General features: G+C 44.1%; 1 protein-coding gene across 1 annotated transcript in view; it reads left to right on the forward strand.

The window, feature by feature from the left end:
- The first annotated feature begins 4,359 nt into the window (after positions 1–4,359).
- The window catches only part of B3GNT2 (UDP-GlcNAc:betaGal beta-1,3-N-acetylglucosaminyltransferase 2), a 28,644-nt gene continuing 11,770 nt past the window's right edge, over positions 4,360–21,233 (forward strand). Inside the window, exon 1 of the mRNA XM_006260270.4 lies at positions 4,360–4,834. The gene's annotated coding sequence lies outside the window, so the exon portion shown is untranslated. The remainder of the gene's footprint in view (positions 4,835–21,233) is intronic.

Consider the following 21,233-nt stretch of genomic DNA (forward strand, 5'->3'; position numbering starts at 1 on the left):
CCAGAGGCTGGCTGGCCAGAGCTATGCTCTGACTGCTGGCCAGGCTCTGTACACCCGGATCCCTGCTGCTGCAGCCCTGGGAGGCCCCCAGGACCCCAGGTAAGACTGCCGGGGCCAGCAAGTGCTGGGATCAGCCTCCCCTACCCCACCCCGGGGCAATTTGCCACATGCCAGAATGCATGTGCAGAGGAGTGCCTGGAGACAAGTAGCAGTGGCACAAATATGTGCCGCTGCTATTTGTTCCAAGGGAAATGCACATTCCATTCATGGGGATGTGCCCTTAGAAACTAACCAAAGATACGTACAGCACAAGCTTTCCTGGGCTGAAACTTACTTCATCAGATGAAGGTTTTGTGGCCGTAGTGAGAGTGCTGGGAGGCTTAAGAAATGTCATAGGTCATAGTTACAGATGACTTATAATTAGGTCTTAGATGTTTTCTTATAATCAAGCCTGAGGAGAAGGGGTGCTGGTACAGGAGTTTCCTGTTGAGAGAGGATGTGTTTATGATGTGTTTACTAAGCCCAACCCCAGACTTTGTTCAGGAACTCTAGTCATGTGTCTAGGTTGTACGAAACTGAGGAAGAAAGTGAAGGACTACAGGTCGTGGATACTGAAGAGCACAGCAACTCCTTCCTCCCAAGATACATGTAGTTAAACTACTCAAACTAATATCTGGAGCGATCTTGTCATCAAGAAGAGACCAGTGTTATGTGAAAACAGTTTAAGGTTTTTTTGGCTTTCCTTTCCAATTTTGTTTTTATCTTAAACTAAAAACTATAAAGTGAAATCTGCAGACCAGAACAACCTCATGCTTGACTTCAACACAGTCTCAAACTTCCTCCCTAAAAACACTCACTTGGCCAGAGGTACATAGCCGCTGAGCCTAACCTTTCTGCACCCATTTGGTACTATTGTTAATCCCGGAAAAAGAACAAATTGGGAAAACTGTGCCTGAAAATCATATATATGTTTCTGTAAATCAGCACTGTGTGATACCCTGGGGACCTTTTTTTTCTGTTTTCCTGACCAGGATTTTGAAGCAATCAAAGACATTAACTCCTAAAAATCCATTGCAAGTTTTACACTGATGCCCAATACCCATTAGAATAGAATTAGAGGAGTTGTAATGGCTCGGTGGATATTCATGCAGTGTGTACCTAATCAGTCATGTTTACACTAGTTGAGTCTTAGCATCTCGATTTAAGGATCCCCTGTTAATCTAGAATGCCACACAATGGAGGTATATAGGTGTATGGTCGCTATTTTTGTTGATCACTGGAGCGAGTACAGTTCTTGGCAACTGAGTGCATTCTAAAAATGACTGTGCCAGGTGACTGTGGTAATGGCTTTGGTAAAACTCTGAGGGCTTTTGCATAAGTTTGGATGAGGAGTGCTGACTTCAACAGGCAAACAAACAAAAAACCCCACTCTGTTCCCATTCCCTTTCTGTGTAAACAAATAGGGGAGTGGTTCCCAACCTTTTTAGTCTAAAGCACCCCTTATTAGAGTGAAGGTACCCCTTGGAAAATGCTACCTCTTACCTTTCAATCGTTTCGTCATAATGAAAAAAATAAGAGTGATTTGTCTATTGCAAAGTATTTAGAAAGACCACAACAGATCAAGATGCAATTTTTTACATAATTCATTCCTATGTGAAATCTCTGGGTTTCTCTTGTGAATCATATGTAGGCGTTTGCACACCTAACAGTGCTAACGTTGTACACATCCTACAGCACCTTTAAAAATCTCTCATCACATGCCAGAGTGCCATGGCACTCTGATTGAGAATCACCAAAATACTTCCTGAAAAAAAGTAAGAGCTCACTTTACATGCTGCATTTGTCCTTGCCATGTTAGTGAAACTGAGGTGCAGTGACATCAGACTATATGGTGGAACCACTGAGCTAGCAGCAGCCTTCGCTACTGGCAGATGTTTTTTTGGACTTTAGTAAAGTCACCATTCCTTGTCTGAAAGATTTATCTCTCTCTCTTTTAATACAACCATTTGGTCAGCACTTGAAGCCTCATCTTCACAGAAAGCAAGAAAAAAATTACAGTATACTAAAGATATCCTGCAAAAAACCTTCTCTCTCCTACAACACACTAGTGTATCATCTGGGACATACCTACACTCCTGGCAGCTCTGGGCGAACTTTTACTATTAGGCTCCCCTTTACCAGAGATAATGATTTTTTTGTTGCATTTTGTTTCATTTTTGGGCCCCCTTTCTGTCTGGGTCCCAGGCGGCCACCCAGTTCGCCCATGCCTCTGTCCAGCCCTGTGTATCACATAGAATTTCCACTGGCTTTTGACACATATCTCCAAAATCTAGGATTCTCAATTGCTGTCCCATTTAGGGGTGCCCAGTTTAGAATGACAAGGTGACATCTTAGGGCAGCCATGCTCCCAATCCCATTTAAGTCAATGACAAAATGAGTTCAGTGGTGCACAGTCAATACAGGGAGCCTGACTATGGTACCTAATTTGCATTAAATGGAGCTAATTACAATTCTTATATTTATTTTTGAGGAATGGTCCATACAGATGACAAAATATTGGAAGATGCAAGTCACTTTTGAAATGTCTTTTTATTGGACCAAGTGTGTTGAGTTGAGAGAGCTTTTGAACAAGCTATTGGGCAAGGTTTTTGGACCTGAGGAATGGCACTTGATATCCAAAAGTTTGTCCAACAGCTCTTCCAACCATAGTTAGTGAAACAAAAACATCACAAAACATCCTTACCTCTCAGCCATTTCTCAGTCTATCACAGCTACAACACTCCAACCCTACTACAAAATATTGAAAAACTTTCAGTAGCATAACATTTCATCCTGACTACATAAATGAAAAGCTATTTATATGTGTCTATTATTTATATGCAAGTCTAAAAGCACAAGTTATTATTAAGGTGGCCTGCAACTGTTTGTATGCCAAATGTTTACCTCAGTTATTTATTTATTTATTTTTATCTCGGGTTAAATGCCTCAGCTGTTTCTGAGAATGGAACTAGCAAAAAATACCCAATAATGCAATGCAGAAGAATATGGGTGATGTTTTCTTTAAGGATCTTTGTCTATCCCATGCACCAGGGCAAGACCTTGAATTTGTGGGGGGAGAGGGGAGAGCTCTTTGCCAGGGACATACTGTCTTCCAATCCCTATGAAAATCCAACTAAGTTACCAGCCTCTGAAACTAAGCACAAGCTAAGTTTCTTCTTCTTCCCTCACTTGTCCTGTCTAAACAAGGTTGCTGTTGCAGATCATAGCTCTCCACCAGCTTCAATCATAGTATCTTTTCCTTACAATTCCTTCCCTTTCCACTATCTTTCTCCATCTCATCTTTGGTCTTCCTCTTCCCCTTCTCCCTGGTAGTGCATTCTGCTAACCTCTTTTCCCACCTGCTAAGATTAAGCCGCTCAAATGTCATAAGTTTCTGTCTTCTGGGCAAGCTCCTAGGGGTGACTTTCATGCTGCGACATGGTGGCAGGGATTCGAGGGTGAAGCAGGAGAATCTGTGCTCTGCCCTAGGACATACTCTTCTGACGTACCACCGAGGAGGCAGATCTGTTTGCAAGGGGATGCTGTCATGATGTGACAGTGTCAGGGAGGTAAGGGTGCTGGGTATGCCCTTGGGAGTGTACTGCCTATGCTGGTGCTGGGCATGCCCTCAGTACTGCCAACGCCTAGTGCTGGCACCAATACAGTTCCTCCGTCCCCTAAAGCTCCCAAGAGTATTTGTCATGAATAAACACTGGGGTTATTCAAATGCACCTTCCTGAGGGTGCACTCAGGTCACATCTGCAGCCACGAGAGTCATGCTTGGCTGCTTCCAAAACGTGGTAAGCGGAGATCTGTGGCTGGCACCTTGCTCAGGCAAACAAGACTGGGTGCGAGGCCATGGGGCTGTGGCATGAGGGCATATGCTGTCCTGCCAAGCCACTTGCAGACGTGCCGGTTGTATACCAAATCCCCAGCATTTTTTCTCAGCTGTAAGAGGCTGAACACGAAGCCCCCTGTACTGCCGCCCCCTGTCAGGAACATATGACCAGAGCTGAGATAATTTCTGATCCAATGTATTAAAGAGGCAAATCAAAAAAAAAGATGTGCCAAAAAATCTCAGGGGGACGGCGCGGGGCAGGCTGGTACCCTGTGGGAAGCCGCCCTGCGCCAGGACGAGCCGCGGCCCCCTCACCCACGCCGCAATAATGCCCACGGGAGCACGATCAGCGCCCGCTACCTCGGGCAGCCTCAGGCACCACAGCTGGGCGCCCCCCCTGGCCACGCCCCTCTCTCCTGATTGGCTGGGGACCAGGCCGGGGGGCGGGGTCCCGGAACGGCAGTTTCCGCGACCTGCTCTCTCCAACCCGCCTGCAGCCCAGCGCTTGCTCAAAGAGCGCGGGCGGGGGGTCGCGAGGGCAACAAGTGTGACCCTACCCCGCCCCGCCCGCCTGAGGGGCCAGGGCCAGAGCCAGGCATGTGGCGGTGCTCTCCCCACCCGCGCAGCCGGCCGGTTCCGCCGCCGAGGGGCTGAGCTCGGGGCGCTGTGCGTGTGAGCGAGAGCGGGAGCCAGGCGGCGGCCGCCCTGTGCGGGGCGGAGGCGCCGCGCCCAGCCCAGCCCGGCCGGCCGGCACAGGCGGCGGCGGCGGGGGAGCGCGTGACAGCCCCCCCCGGCGCGAGGCGAGCGGCGCCCAACGGCCGGCGCGGCGGGTGCGGGGCCAGGTGAGGGGCGCGCATGGAGCCCCGCGGGCGGCCGCGGCCCTGCTGAAAAGCGATGGTGGATGCGGGAAGGGCGTCGGGAGCGACCTGCGGCCGGCACCAGCCCCTGCCCGGCAAGGTGAGTCGCCCCGGGGGGGCTCACGGCGTCGGATCGCGCGTCTGTCGCAGTTTATTTCATGTCTGGTCGCTTCTGCTCGCGGCGCCGCGCCGCCGGTTGCAACACGTTTCCGGGGGCGGCTGCCGCTATGGCGCCGGGCGGGGCGCGGGTGCGGGGCTGCTAGGTCCCGCCGGCGCGGCCCGGCCCACGTTACGCGCCGTTGCGGGGAGCGCGTCCCCTAAGCAGCTCTGGGGCCCCCGCCGCCGCTTCCCTGCCTCGCCCGCGGCTCTGGGGAGGGCCCCGCACCGACAGCGGGTAGAGGGGGGAGTGTGTCAGGGTGGTGCGGGCAGACACGGGTCGGTCCGATCTCTTTTATGAGACCATCTAACATAGTTGGACAATTCTGTTGCAAGCTTTCGGGCACAAACACCCTTCGTCGGATTGAGGAAGCGCTTGGTCTGTGCTCTTCCTGGAGGGACCAGGAAAGAACCAGGAGGCCGGGAGCCGCGCGAGAGAGACAGTCAGTGAAAAGGATGGTGGAAAAGCCAGTTGGCGAGGACGGTTTAGACGGGGATGGCAGCAGGGCTGGACTAGTTGCCCTCCTGAGTTGGCTTAGACTAGATGACCCCCTTTTCCTTCCCCTGCGGCCCCCCCCCCCCTTTTCTATGATTTTAAGTCCCCTGAAGAAAACTTCCCTATTCATCCTGGCCCTTCTCCCTTCCCCTTCTAGAGGAAAAGAAACAAAAAAAACCCCAAACCCCCCAGGTAGCTGTAAGCCCATCTTCCTTTTGTCGCTCCCTGCAGATTTGGTGCTTTTTATACAGTTCGATTTTCCACTTTACTGAGAAGTTTGTTTTCCTTACCCTCCCCCACTCCCCCAGCCCCTTGAGTGACAGATGCATACAATGGAGCAGAAAGCTGGCTAGGTATAGAGGGAGGAACAATGCAACTGATTACCCGAGAGACCTGATCCCAACCCTGTTGAAATCAGGGGAAGGATTGGATCAGGCCCAAAGTACTATCAAATGCACCAGGTCAAAAAGAGAAATGACTGCTACTCTTTTCCATCTCAGTTGATCAAGAGATGATTTTTCCACCAGTAACTGCTGGTAGAGTTTGACTGTTTAAAATCATTAGTGTTCCTTTTAATGGCAATAATTTATGAGTTACACCAGGGAAGAATTCATCTTTTAACATTATACTTACCAATGAGGATGCCTGAAACTACTGCTAGGAGGCTGTTTCTGTGTAGGCAAGTCTTAATTTTGTGAAGGGGGCTTTTCTCCCTTTTTTTAGATGTCTACATAATCTCTCTCTGTATGGTTTTCCTATTTAAGTTTAATTGCAGAGATGAGTGGGTTATACAATGGAGCATACATTTTAGTAATGAAACTTTGAATGGAACTCTCAGCAATTTACTGAAAATATGTGTGTTCCAGAGACATGTACAGTAAGGTGGGGATAGGTGATTTGTTGGACGTTGTATAACAGATGAGTGGTATAGATAGGAATAGATCCAAGGTCTCTGATACCTAGTTTAGTGCCTTTTCCAGTAGATGACATTCCTTTTGATGCTGAAAGGACTGGCAGCAGCAAAAGGATTTTCAGTGCCCTTGTCTTCCTGCTTTGCCTATGGCATGCTAGGGTGTTTCTGATGCTTTCAGGCTCTGTGCTTGGTAGTTGGCGGAGAGGGTGGTTGTTGTGCAGTTTTGTTTTGAATAAGCAAAATGGACACTTGTATAGGATGGTTTAGACACCCTTGAATAATAGCAGATGTAACGTTCTTTTGCTTACCTGATGATTGGTGTTGGTAGCATTTATTACAGGAGCATGAAGATGAGCAGTGACTCTTAGGTTAAAGTTTAGGAGTTGGAGTATGGATAGGATGAACTGGGAGAATGTATGTATGCTGCCCATGTTTAGCTTGCTGCATGAGTAAGTCCACTGAGCATTAGAAATTGCAGTGGATCCTTCTGAGGATCCTTCTCTCTGTGGGTTGCTAGGCACTGGCATTTTGCTTAAAATCATGTATTTTATTACCTGCTAGTGCAACCCTGCTGGTTATAAAACTATTTCAGACCATCTGACAGTATCTTTAACACCAAGCCTGGCTACCTCTGAGCTGAACAGTATCTGGGGGTTTTTTTTACCTTTGAGTCTCAAAACAATCTGTACTTCTGCTCCCACTGGTGGAGATTGAGAGCTGCAAGATGTTAAGGCTTGCAAGGCCAATGTTCTGAGTGTTATAGAAGTCTTCTGTCTCTTTTGAGTAGAGACTGTAGTGTAGTGTTTATTATGTGGACTTGGCTGACATTTCTGTATTCATGCCAGCCTAGACTTAAACTACAGGAGAGCACTCTAGCCACAAAGATACTTGGCTAGATAGCTGTGGACTCTAACACCCTTTTTTTTCAATCTATATTTCATTTCAGACTCTTCTTGCCAGCCTTTTTTTCTTAAAAATTGAAATCCTTTATTTTCTTCAAGATGTGATTTTTAAATTGTCACGTTGTTAGTAGTTGTAAAAAGCATTTTGGGAAACCATTTGCTTTTACGAAACTGAAATAGAGCATAACACCATATTCCAAACAGTGCCTCCATTAAAATTTTAATGGGAAGTGATTAAACAAGCAAAAAGGAACAGAAATATAGGGATGAAATGAGCTTGATCCATAACTTCATTTTACTGATTTAAATTCTATCTAGTGTTATGTTAAGCTTTTGATAGTTTACTATTCCTTTATCCCCCTCAGCCCAAATATTTGAGGTCAACAGTTGGTGTTTCTTTGCATAACTTGAGGAACATGAAATGTACTGTCAAATCTGCTGAGAACGGTATGATATTAAAAATCCTGAGGGTTGAGATGGCCAGAATGGGTCTTGTTTTCCTTTTTTATTCTTAAAACACCCTACCCTTACACAGATGATTAAACAATTTTCATTTATTTTCATTGTAAAATGGGTAAACAAATGTGAGGAGTAAGCCCATCTGTAGACCTTTTTAAATATGAAATCAGTGTTGTGGTTATAGGAATGTTTTTGGTTGGTTATTGTAACTTATAACCCACTAAAACTTGAAAGTAATGTGTTTCTCTTTTTTTCTTTTTATGTTTTCCTTGCTGTTTTATATGAATGTCTGATATAGTAAATCATTACACAGAAGTAATTGAAACAGACTTGGGAAGTGTTTCTAGTAACCCTTCAACTGTTAGTGCCTATGTGAAGATAATCCTTTGAAAAAGCTCCTCTAATTTATGAAGAAGCTAGGGTCATTGTGTCTTGTATGTAAGCAGTTGTTCAGTATTTTTTTGCTATTTTCTTCAGGGTTTTTTTAGGTTTTAATACAAAATTGGAAAGAAAAAATATAAAGTAATTACTTAATCTGCCTATAAGTTTTATATATGCTTGTTATAGTGGGGTCAGATTTCTTTGTGTATGCAGGTATTATTTTTTTATCTCTAGCTCCTCTCCTTGATTTCATAATGCAATTTCTATTTGTCTAAAAGAAAAGCAGTGGCAGTAATTTGAAGAATAAGGAAGAATGGTACTTGAAAATACGAAGAACTCTTCTAATTTCAGCTTGAAACTGAAAAGTCACTAATTCCATTCTGGAGAATACACATCTAAATGGATGCAAGGTTCCCCTTTCATAGAAAAGTTTTAAAGAGATGTTGGGCCCAGTCCTGTACCCACTGGGTTATAGTAGCTTTTCTGTTGATTTCAGAGAGTGCAAGGTTGGGCAAATTGGGTTTAAAAGATGCGTGTAAACTTCCACAAGCTTCCAGGTTCTGTATAATGGTGTGAAAGGATTGAATCATTAAAATGCATTATGGTGGATGGTGCAAAAGAATGATTGAATAGAAACCTCATGAGAAGCAATTAGCATTTAAATAAATAAAAAAAAAAAAAAAGTCCCAGGGTGCGATGGGTGTGGGGTGTGCAATTTGTTTTAAGCAAAGGGAGAATTGATGAAATAATTTCATCAGTAGCTGGTTGGGGGAAACATTTTAGAAAAATACTGTTCTTAATACCTTAGCAGTTAGAACCTGTTGAATTGCAGTTCAGAGGTGGGGAAAAAATCACCTTATTCTAGATTATTTTGATCATACGTACATGAAAACTAGTTTATTAATAGTGATTCCATCACACTAGCAAAGTAACTTATTCTTTGGCCTCTGAAGGTGGATTGATTTTTAAATCAGCAAGTAGGACATCTTAATTTAAACTGTTGATCACCCCCCCCCCAATAATCTTTTTGATATAACCACTTATATTTGCATAGCCTTTTTATACTAAAATTGGTATTTTATGCTAGCCAAGATCTGATGCATTCTATCTATGCACATTTTAGCAGTTCTATTGCTTAACATACATTTAATCAGACCTGAAGTTTTTATTGTGTTAGAAAATGGTGAGTAAAGTATGTCCTTCATTACCAGATACCTTTTGACCTTGTCCAATTTGCATTTAGGTAGAAATTAGAGTACAAAATGTACAATTTTAAAATAGTTAAAGCTGCATAAAATATATGAGAAACAAATCAGTTTTGATGCAAAAAAAATTATTATTAATGAACTGATGGGTTGTTTCTGGTCATCCTGGTCGAGGTTTTCAGTGGTATTTAAGGGCCTAGTGAGATTTTCCAAGTAGGCTAAGTCAGGGTGGATTTGATTTAAATCACTGGTCAGGAAGCCTTAATTTAATCATTACACTTTTTGTAGAAAACATTTTGTTGTTTGGTCCTCTACTAGCAAATTGCCTGTCAAGAATGATTGATTTGGGCAGGGGGGGATAGAGCCCCGCCTCCTGAGTTTGGAGGGGGAGTTTGCACATGGAGGTGACCACTGCCACCCACCTCCCTGTGCTGCTGCTGCTCCACGTCCAACTGCGTGCCCCCCTCCTCCTTCCCGCTCCATGTTCAGCCCTGCACCCCCCACCCCCCAAATGGCTCCGTGTCTGGCCCCGCACCACGTCTACCTGGCTTGCTCCATTGGAGCCACACCCCACCTGTCATTCTTGACGCAGCACTGGCTGGAGCCACGTCCTCCCAGGAGCCACCCCCCCCCCAAGAGCATTACAGACAGAGGAACTAAGTCCCTTATAGATAGATATATAGATTAATTTAACTTCTTGAAACTGCACTTTTAGAGAGGTAAGGGCTTAACTCTGTGTACTACACAAATTTGCAGAGGGACAAGAGGGCTGATCAGGTCTGTTATCTCTCTTCTTGATATGCTGCTGTTTATAAGGATGTTCTCTCTGGAGACACAGATCCACAGTTTGAGAGCTGAAACAAGGCATTGCAGAAATGCTTAATGGAAACTTCTAGACTGAGCACGGAGTCCCATTGGGTAGGGTGGTTTTCTTTAATCTTTATTAATCTATAGAAGAGCCTCTGTGAACCCCATAAAATTAGGCCCCTAATTCATTCCATGGTTTGCTGTGACCTGTTTATAAAACTCTAAAAAGGTTATGTGAATATATTGTCTCCTAGAGTAAGGATTACAATTTCTAATTATATACTATGATGATGTCTTTGAGCTTTAGCATAAATTAAAACTATATATAGGCTTTTTTTTAAAAGCATCTTAACAAAAAAAATCTGATTTAAATAAAAAACCCCAAATCATATTTATTTATTTTATTTTTAAATCATAGAGAGAGAGAGAGAGAGCTTTATTTTTATTTTTTTTTTTTAATCCACCCTGGGTGAGGTGGCTGGCTTTCTGTCTTTGATTTCAAAACCAATTGATATCAATGGATGTTAACTGCCTAAACTGTTTCTCACAGTTCTTTAACCACTCATCCAAACCTTTAGTTGCTCAAACACGTCTGAAAATCTGGTCCTGAATTCATCATTTTAGAAAGAGTAGATCTCATAACCTCCCACCTTTTCTCCATACATTGGAAAAGAAAAATGCACTTTCTGGTTTCCTCAACTTTGAACCAGTCCAAATGGTAAAACTTTCAACCTGTTCTGCATAATAAAACTAAGAATACTTGGTGAAATGAAAATGCTCCATTTCAATTCACTGGAAAGACTAAAGAGGCTGTAATGCATCATGTGACATCTGCATGTTCATAAAGCTTGTATTGACCTCATCTTGATATTTTTTCTTCTCCTTTTATGTAAATAATTAAAAAGTCATCCAACTCGCTAAAATCAGGGAGTTCACCGTTGCAGCATATTTTTAAAAACAATTAATAGATTATAAATTGAGGCAAGTACGAAGTAATGCACATGGGGATCAGTGTTGACAAATGTGACATCAGTGCTTATGGGGGAAAAATAATCTCAGCTAAACATGCAGTGTTGGGCTTTGAACTAGCAGTTATGACTCCAGAAAGGTATTTGAAGTCTTTGTATAGTTAAAAACATCATCTTGGTGTGCAACAGCAACCAAAAAAGGCAATAAAATGTTGGGCATCATTAGGAAGGGAATTGAAAGCAAAATAGAAAACAGTATACATCCATGGTGGACCCACATCCTGAACACTGCGTGCAATTCAGGTTTCTACATTTTAAAAGAATACAGTGGAATTGAAGTTGGAGAAGGGCAATCAAGATGATCAGGGGTATGGAGCAGAGAGAAACTGTGAAAGCTAGGACTCTTTGGTTCATGAAGGGGAAATCTGATGGGGGCAGGGGGGATATGATTGAGGAAATAGTTATTCACCATCTCCAAGAATACAGGAATAAGGAGGCACCCACTGAAATTAACAGGAGGCAGGTTTAAAACAAACAAAAGGATGCTGTTTTTCTGCACAGTGCATAGTTAACTTGTGAAACTGGTTGCCATACAAAGTGACTGAGGCAGAAAGTATAAGTAGATTCACAACAGGATTAGACAAGTGGTGCCCAGCCTTCCTGACCTGTGGGCCAGATGAGTAGTGTGGGGTCAGTCCACGGGCCAGATGAGTAGTGTGGGGTCAGTCCACAGGCCAGATCCAGTGCTTGGGATTGATCCGTGAGGCAGGTCTGGCTTGGGGATGACACATGGGTGTGATCCAGCGCGTGACCCCAGCCCTGTGCGCGAGGTGTCCCCTCATGCCAGATCAAGCCTACCACCCCAGTCCTGGCCCTGGCCTCGGTCCTGTGTGCACTGGATTGGACCTGCCACCTTGCATGTGCCAGATTTGGTCTGCTGCCCTGGCCCTAGCTGTGCACATGGTGGAAAGGCCCTGGTGCTGTGTGCATTAAATTGGGCCTGCTGCCCTGGCCCTGCACTTTGGCCTGACCTGACACACCGACCCATATCATCTGGCCTGTGATGCTTGGAAATTTGGCAGGGGGGAGCGGTGGCAACATTGACTGGATGATGCATCTCCATGGGTTTGTTCTGCTCCGCAAGTCATAAATGGAGCCCTCCTGGATCAGATAGATATGTGGATAACTGGTTTGTAGGGAGCTATTAAATAGATCAATTGGGGATGTATCACTTAACATCCAAAAACCAATGATGGTTGATGGGAGGGTCTGACGGGTCATATTGCACTAGAAATGCTCCATTCCTACACTCTCCCTCTATAATATGTTTGCCACTTTTGGAAATCAGTCTGTTTATCACACAGCAGTGGTGGGCCTAGGCTAACCAGGAACTATAAGCTCCCCTTACTGGTTAGAAGGAAGCCACTAAATGTACAACAACTAATCCCAGGAGTGCAGGTTATAGGTTAATAACTAGGGTGTCAAGTGAGGACATGGAGTAGAGAACCCTGGCTTTTGTCAGTTTTTAAATTTCTTATTTCTGGTGTCTGCACAAATTTTATTATTTAATTACACTGGTATAAGTGAAGGTTAAGTTCAGTCATCTTGGTGTAGCTGTAGTTATGTTTCTGTTGGTATAGCTTGTTTCCCTAGGTGATGAATACTACCGGTTATAGCTGTGTACATTGAGCAGCCCTTGGACTTTTCTTCAACCTTTGACCGCAGCTGCAGTATGTACCTTTATAAACAAGAATATTCAGTTAGTTTGATTCTGTTCTTCATTAGACAACTGAAATTAAGGTCTAGATACTCAAAGCAGTTTAGGCATCTGACTAATTTAAATCAATGAAAGTTAAATGCCTAAATACCTATTGCAGATTGGGGCCTAAGTTATTAACTATGGAAAAAATAAAGCACCTTTTAGGCCAAAAGTTGTATACGTCTAGTGCAATCTGAATGGTTTATGGGTCATGGATTTTATAATTTAATTTAATTTTTTTTTTTTTCGAAATACAATATATATACTTTTATGGGCAGTTGAAGGCTCTGTGGCTTAACCAGCTTGGCTCAGGATATGAAACAGTAATTGGCCCTAAAGAAACTGCCTGGAGTGTTCAGCATTGGGGCTGACACCTTAGTTTCTACAAATTTAATCTTTAAACCTGTGTTGAAAATGGAGGTGGAAAATGCCTGCACTTTGTAGTTCTGAGAGTAATCTTTTTGTTTTTAAGTGTGAACTGCTTCACTGTTGCCTTACTGAGTCTGCAGGTACCTTCAGGGTAGTTGTTGCTGCTTTGCAGCATTACGTATCAAAGAGAAATGGCCAGGGTTGTACAGTTTCACTGCTGCTATTCTGGTTTTTATACGTAACAATTGTGTGCTCTATCCATGTAGAAAACTTCATCCCAGTGGCTCACTCCATAGAGCAGGTATACATCACAGGTACCTGAAGAAGTCAGAATCTTTGCCAAATCTGAAAATGTCATGGCTTTGCTCACTGATCCCTTAAGTCAGTTAAATATTTTTCTACACTGCAGCTAGAAAAGTCAAGGAATACAGTTAAAGGGAATTGTTTCCTGAGTGGGTTGTAACAGTTTTGGTTTCTAATGAAGATTGCATCTTAGTCGTTTTGGATATATCCAAGACGCTAAAGGACCTTGTGATAAAACGTGGTTAAGACAGAATAAGTTAGAACTACACAGAATGGAGTTCCCCAGGTTTGGTTGTAATTATAATTTAGATAGACTTTGAATTACTCAATACTCGTCTGGTCTCTGCTTTCAAAATGGTGGTTGTGATATGAGGCACGCTGAGAGTGGTGGATTGTAAATGGAATGTACTGTGATATGGTTTTATGTAAATAACTGTTTAAGACATTGGACTCCTCAGGTTATTAGGAGTCACAATATAGAAACTGAAACCCAGGTGGCTGCCTTAAGTATGGATTAAGCCCAGTGATTAAATTTAGTCAGATAAGTACATTTTATAGTCCTTTTTCTTTTTAATTTTTGTATTTAGTTGTCAATCTGATGTAAAATAGTAAAGTCATAGTTTGTACATTTGCATGGGTGGCATGTAAAGTTCATGATCATCATATGGGGGGGGGGGGGGACGGGACGGGACGGGACACCAGCAAATGTTAACTTCTGCTGTAACCAAAAGAGAGAAAAATATCTTTAACAGATGTTACATTTTAAATGGCTGCAATATAACAAACAAGTTAAAAGAAAGGAAAAAATACTAAGACTTTAAAATGCATTTGATGCGGTTATAATAGTAAAAGCTTTTTTTTACTAAGTGTTCTTCCTTTAAAAAAAAAAAAGCTTTTATTAATATAATCTCATCAAGTACATTTTAAAGTCCTAGTGTGTTTGTTTTTTTTTCTTTTCTTTTAACTTGTTTGTTATATTGCAGCCTTTAAAAACTTAACATTTGTTAAATATATTTTAATTTCCTTTGGATACAGCGGAAGTTAACTTCTGCTGTTTTATTTATTACCTTAAGAACCAGAATTCAGCGTCAACATTACTTGGGTGGGATTGTTTAACTGCAGTTGCAAAGCCACCAAATCAAGTGAATAGGTAAAATAAGTTTATTTTTTTTTTTATGTTACTAATATAGTGCAGTATTGCTAACCCCAGTGTGTCAAAAATCATGAGACAACCCCTTAAAATCAAGAGATTGGTATGTAAATCATGATATTATTATTTTTTAAGTGTGTGTGGGGGTGGGATTATTTGTGAAGGTGTGGGAGGCTGTGGAGGGGAGGGGAGTTTGGAGCCTGGGGAGTGGGGAGTCCCCACACACCCTGGCAGGATGCAGGGTACTGTGGCTCAGGAGTGAGGGACAGGGCTGGGAGGGGCTCTGGCTTGGGAGTGAGGGGCAGATGCACAGAGACAGCCGCCTGTGGCTCTGTCGCATGACCTGCCCTTGCCCTGAGGCCCCATTCATTCCAGTGCCTGCCCCACTCCCTAGGACCCTCACTGTGGGGGCCTCGATCTGCCGCCTTTCCCCCTGCCCCTTCACCTCCACAAGCTTACCAGCTTGGTGCTCCTTACATGTGCCAGAAGAAAAAGATCCTGAGATTTGATCTCTATTAGGAGATTGAGTCAGAGTTCATTTAACTTGGAAATCGGGGGTCTCGTGATTTGATTTTTTTTTTTTTTTTTTTTTTTTTTTTCCATGAGAGTTGACATTACTGATAGTGGTAGGTTTAGGACTGGGTGATGAGAAGACATTATTTGGATGTGGATTGACAATGATTGTTTTCTGATAAAGTGGGTCAAAGTTTGGACTAAAATACTGGCAGGGGTCGAAGGGGGCTAGGGGAGTGGGTCCCCATGGTCCCCTTCCCCTTCCTCCAGCCCCCCCAATCTTACCCGCATCAGAGCCCTGGTGCTGAAACATGCGGCCTTGCTGGCCTTGTGTTTCAGCATTAGGGCAAGGGCCAACCATAGACGTTCTGGCAGTCAGAGCGTCTCCATGGAGGACCCAGCCTCTGGTTGCCTCAGGGCACGGTTGGACTGTGCCCTGTGCTGCTTTTTTAAATGTCGATTTTATTTATTTATTTATTTATTTATTTATTTTAAGACCCCTGGATATCCAGGGGTCTAATTTTCTCCCTGTGCTGCAAACATTTTTTTGTTCCCACATGTACCTGTTGCCGCGCCTCAAAGGGGTATGATGCGGGGCAAGAGGCACTTGCATGCTTGTGTGGACTTGCCCATTAAGTTTTTTCCTAATTTTTTAAATCTTTTTAAAATGAATGCAGCTTGTGTAGAATACTGAAAAGTGATATTTTTCTACGTAAAAGTTGTAATATTTTACTTTTAAATCAGTGTCTGATTCAAATTATTGTCTTTGTTAAATTAATAATTGTCAATTGTTAAATTTAATAATTTATTTTTAAATTATTAGTGTCTGATTATTTATACCAGTGTATGTTTCTATTTCTGAAAACATTGATTTAAACAAAGCTAAAGATAGCCTGACTTGTGTGTACACACTTACTTCAGCTTAAGTTTTATGGGTTTTTTTACACAGGTTTAACTGAAATGGTTTAAATTATAACTTTAGTTAGGCTGTTGCAGTTTCCTTATATAAATTTGAGCCTAAAACACTGTCTACAGACTAGCAGTAACATCAGGAAGAGTAATCTTTCTTAAATTATTTTTTCTATTTTGAAGGATGACTAAGGCATAATGGAAGGGGACAGTTCTCCATGGGAAAATTGTCTGCAATTCCCCCCCATGCCTCCTGGTGGAACTGTAAAAATGCAGGGGTGGGAGGCAGTCGCAGGAGTCCTAGGGATTGGGACTCAGACTCAGGGAGGCTGTCCCCCAGCTTGACTCCTGCTCCCCAGGGTTTAAAGACTGGGCAGCAGGGATTGCAAAGCCTGGGGAGGCCAGGGAAGATATTCCTGCCCCAGTTCACAGCCCCCTGGGCTTTAAATGCTGTGTGAACACCACATGCAGTGATTTTATTGTATTATTTTTTTTAAGCCAGGGAGCTGGGACCTGAGTTCAGAGAATCTGTCTTCAGCCCCACTCCCTTGCATCGCTGTTTTTTACCATGAAGCAATTTTAAACTTGGACTCTGCCTATTGACAGCCAGTCCCCTGCCTACATGAGAGGACTGGATGTCAGGTATCGGACTCCCCTGATGGTGGGTGTGGCCCATACAGCAGCCCTCATCCATTGGATCACAAGAATATATGAAAGGGTTGCAAACAGTCATGGGAAAACATGGAAAATCACTCATTTTCTTCTTTAAAGGAGAAAAACATGGGAAACCATAGATTTCTCCCTGCAGGCTGGCAGAGATCCAGCCTGCAAGGGGCTGCAGGAAGCAGGAGGAGGGTGATCAGGCAGGGGTGCCATGTTCATGTGTCCAAACATGTATATAGCAGCCAGGCAGTGTAGAGAGCAGCTCCTGATGGGTAAATCTATGGGCTGGGGGAGGAAAGGGGAGGCATAGATGCTGTGTTGCAGGGGGACAGGTATATGCCTTCCCAGTTTTGTGTGCCCACAGAAGGCATGGGGTTGCAGCCTGGCCAGACCAGCACAGGCATGAGCAGCCTATGCAACCCCGTAGGCAAGACCTGACACAGGAGGGCAGAGTGGGGTGGCGAGACTCATTGTTGCTGCTGCTGGGACCCCCTGTGCCAGCTGCGCAAGGAATAACTGGCTGGGGGTAGTAGGCAGTGTGAGCAGCCTGAGGGGGCGGCAGCAGCCAGGCCATGGTGATGGGGCAGAGTCTCAGCCTGGCGTGCAAGTGGCTGGTGGCAGGAGGAGTGGAAAGGCAGCAAGAGGGCACAGCAGCCCCCCTGGCTCTCCAGGGACCTAGCAGACCTCCTGAGGCTAAAAAGAAAGGCCTACAAAGGATGGAGGATGGGAGTCACCTCCAAGGAGGATTATTCTGCACTGGTCCGGTCCTGTAGGGAGCAGACCAGGAAAGCCAAGGCTGCAACTGAACTCCAGCTAGCTTTGAGCATCAAGGACAATAAAAAGTCCTTTTTCAGATATGTGGGGAGCCGGAGGAAAAGCAGGGGCAACGTTGGACCCCTGCTGAACCAGATGGGGCAACTGACAACTGACGCCCAGGAAAAAGCCAACCTATTAAATAGGTACTTTGCGTTGGTCTTTCATCAGCCCCACGGGACACCCATGCCCGCTACTGGGCTGGGAAGTCCGGGTGAGGGTGATCCCCTGCCCTCCATTAATGCTGACTTCGTGAAGGAACATCTTGAGAAGCTGGATTCCTTCAAGTCAGCCGGCCCTGACAATCTTCACCCCAGGGTACTCAAGGAGCTGGCGAGCATCAGAGCCCAGCCTCTAGCGCGGATCTTTGAAAACTCTTGGTGCTCCGGTGTAGTGCCCGAAGACTGGAAGAAGGCCGATGTGGTGCCTATCTTCAAGAAAGGGAGGAAAGTGGATCCGGCTAACTATAGGCCCATCAGCCTGACTTCTATCCCGGGGAAGATCTTAGAAAAGTTTATTAAGGAGGCCATCCTTAATGGACTGGCCGACGCCAACATCTTAAGGGATAGCCAGCACGGGTTTGTTGCGGGTAGGTCTTGCTTGACCAATCTCATTTCCTTCTACGACCAGGTGACCTATCACCTGGACAAGGGAGATGAGATTGATGTCATATATCTTGACTTCAAAAAAGCCTTCGATCTGGTGTCCCATGATCGTCTCTTGGAGAAACTGGCCAATTGTCGCCTTGGGTCCTCCATGATCCACTGGCTGGAAAATTGGCTCCAGGGTCGGACCCAGAGGGTAGTAATTGATGGAAGTCACTCATCGTGGTGTCCTGTGACCAGTGGGGTCCCCCAGGGCTCTGTCCTTGGACCCATACTGTTCAACATCTTCATTAATGATGTGGACACTGGAGTCAGAAGCGGACTGGCCAAGTTCGCCGATGACACCAAACTTTGGGGCAAAGCATCCACACCAGAAGACAGGCGGATGATCCAGGCTGACCTGGACAGGCTCAGCAAGTGGGCGGATGAGAATCTGATGGTGTTCAACGCCGATAAATGCAAGGTTCTCCACCTTGTGGAAAAAAAACCCGCAGCATCCTTATAGGCTCGGCAGTGCTATGTTGGCTAGCACTATGGAAGAAAGAGACTTGGGGGTCATCATTGACCACAAGATGAACATGAGCCTGCAATGCGATGCTGCGGCTAATAAAGCGACCAAAATGCTGGCTTGCATCCATAGATGCTTCTCAAGCAAATCCCGGGACGTCATTCTCCCCCTGTACTCGGCCTTAGTGAGGCCGCAGCTGGAGTACTGCGTCCAGTTTTGGGCTCCACAATTCAAAAAGGACGTGGAGAAGCTTGAGAGAGTCCAGAGAAAAGCCACGCGCATGATCAGAAGTCAGGGAAGCAGACCCTACGATGACAGGCTGAGAGCCCTGGGGCTCTTTAGCCTGGAAAAGCGCAGGCTCAGGGGTGATCTGATGGCCACCTACAAGTTTATCAGGGGTGACCACCAGTATCTGGGGGAACGTTTGTTCACCAGAGCACCCCAAGGGATGACGAGGTCGAATGGTCACAAACTACTACAAGATCGTTTCAGGCTGGACATAAGGAAGAATTTCTTTACTGTCTGAGCCCCCAAGGTCTGGAACAGCCTGCCACCAGAGGTTGTTCAAGCGCCTTCATTGAACACCTTCAAGATGAAACTGGATGCTTATCTTGCTGGGATCCTATGACCCCAGCTGACTTCCTGCCCTTTGGGCGAGGGGCTGGACTCGATGATCTTCCGAGGTCCCTTCCAGCCCTAATGTCTATGAAATCTATGAAATGTCAGGACTGACTGTAGTTTTGCTAAATGTTTAGACAACGGATTTGAATAGGATGGCTTCAATAGGGATAATCTTGCCGCAAGCAGAGAGTAGGACTACATGTCCTAGGAAGGTCCCTTCCAGCCCTGCTGCTTGGATTCTATGAAAAATAAGACCGTATCAAATTATACAAGTTTATAGAATATTTTTAGCTCTTTTGAAGATTTACTATGAGCGCATCAGCTAACATGAGCCAAAATATTAAAGGAAACAGACCCATTATTTGTTTTCCTTATTCCTGACAGAGGAAAGCACCAGGGCAGGCAAAGGATGCCACAAGGGTATCACAAAATAGATTAATATGATGGACAGCTTTTTAGTTTACTCCACCAATTACTCCTTTCTATCTTGCTATGTCTGTTAGTAGGTCAAATTAACAAGATATCAGTTAATATAATTATGCTGATAAATCTAGAAAAGGTGAGGTATAAGGAACTGCCTCACAGCTAGGTATCACTGAAAATTTACCCACCCAGATGTCCTGGGAATTGCTGCATAAATTACCACAATGAAAAGCAGCATATATTATCCTTTGAACAGTGAATTCTTGCTGAATTTAACACTAAAGCAAAAAATTGTATTAGAATGGACAAAGTAAATTAGATTATTCTTGGTAGTGCCAGAATGATGTTGTAGCTGTGACGGTCCAGGAACTATATGAGGGGCAAGGATTTTTGAGGGTGGGAACTTTAGCCAAAGAATGCAATTGGTCCAATAAAAGTTAGACAAGCTTCTGAATGCAAGGCTTCCTTATATTAATTAATTATTCATGCAAGGCAACCCTGCATCAAAAGCCTGTCTAACTTTATCCCAACCACACAGTTGGTCCAATAAAAGGTATCACCCACAAAAATCCTTGCCTCAGATTATTCTTGAGAAAAGGGAACACAAACAAATCTTCATACCATCCTAATCTGGCCCTCTTGTGCAACTACATTATAATGACAGTATTTAATTATAAGTTTATTTTTCCCCACAGAAATCCCACCTTATTTGGAGCACAGGTTGAGCAGTCCTTGATATTTTATTTTATCCCCGTTGTTCACTGCATGGCCCACTGCTTCACTAAACACTATTCACCTTCTACTATGAAGATAGAAGTCCTTAATTTCTTCAGATCTTCCACAGTGCTCATCACTACAGTAATTGAACACTTAGTGAACATTAATTGACCTTCACGGTGACCTGTGAGGCAGAATCATACCTTCTACGGATAGGGAACACAAAAGGCTTAATGTTAAAAGTGCCTATTATTTTGACTATTTTACTGGGAGGTACCCAGGGCCCAATTTTTGAGTAAATTCAAAGCAGAGCCCCAATTTGACTCCAGTGATGACTGTGCGTGGAGCACTATTTGCTAGTCAGATGGGAGTATCTTAAGTTGGACACCCATGTTGAACATGCAATTAGAAACCACTCATTTTAGTTTATGCCCCTTTCTGTAATATCTTCAGAAAGTATAAAGTGTTCAGGGAATGAAGCAACATATGGGTCCTATGAACAAGGGCTTCCTTTACAATATGAGCTAGTAGAAGACTGAGGGTTTGGGTTTTTTGATGGTACAACTGAAAAAAGTGAGCCTGGCAGAACCAACACATTCCTTAACAGTAGTAGTGGGTGGTGCTACTAGCCCCAGATCTGAGAATATCAGATTGGGATTTCCAGCTTCTTCAAAAACTACTGTTACTACTGCTGCTGAAGAGAATGCTGTAGAGAAGGCAGGTACAAACAGCTATCAGTTTAGACACAAATGAAAAACATTTCTCTCAGTGTTATAAACAAAAGGCATTACACAAAGTTCCTTCTAACAATGCAAATGTGTTCAATATATTGTTCACCAATAAAGTTATGAAACTTTTG

Source organism: Alligator mississippiensis, chromosome 1 (genome assembly GCF_030867095.1).
Source record: "Alligator mississippiensis isolate rAllMis1 chromosome 1, rAllMis1, whole genome shotgun sequence".
NCBI lineage: Eukaryota > Metazoa > Chordata > Crocodylia > Alligatoridae > Alligator > Alligator mississippiensis.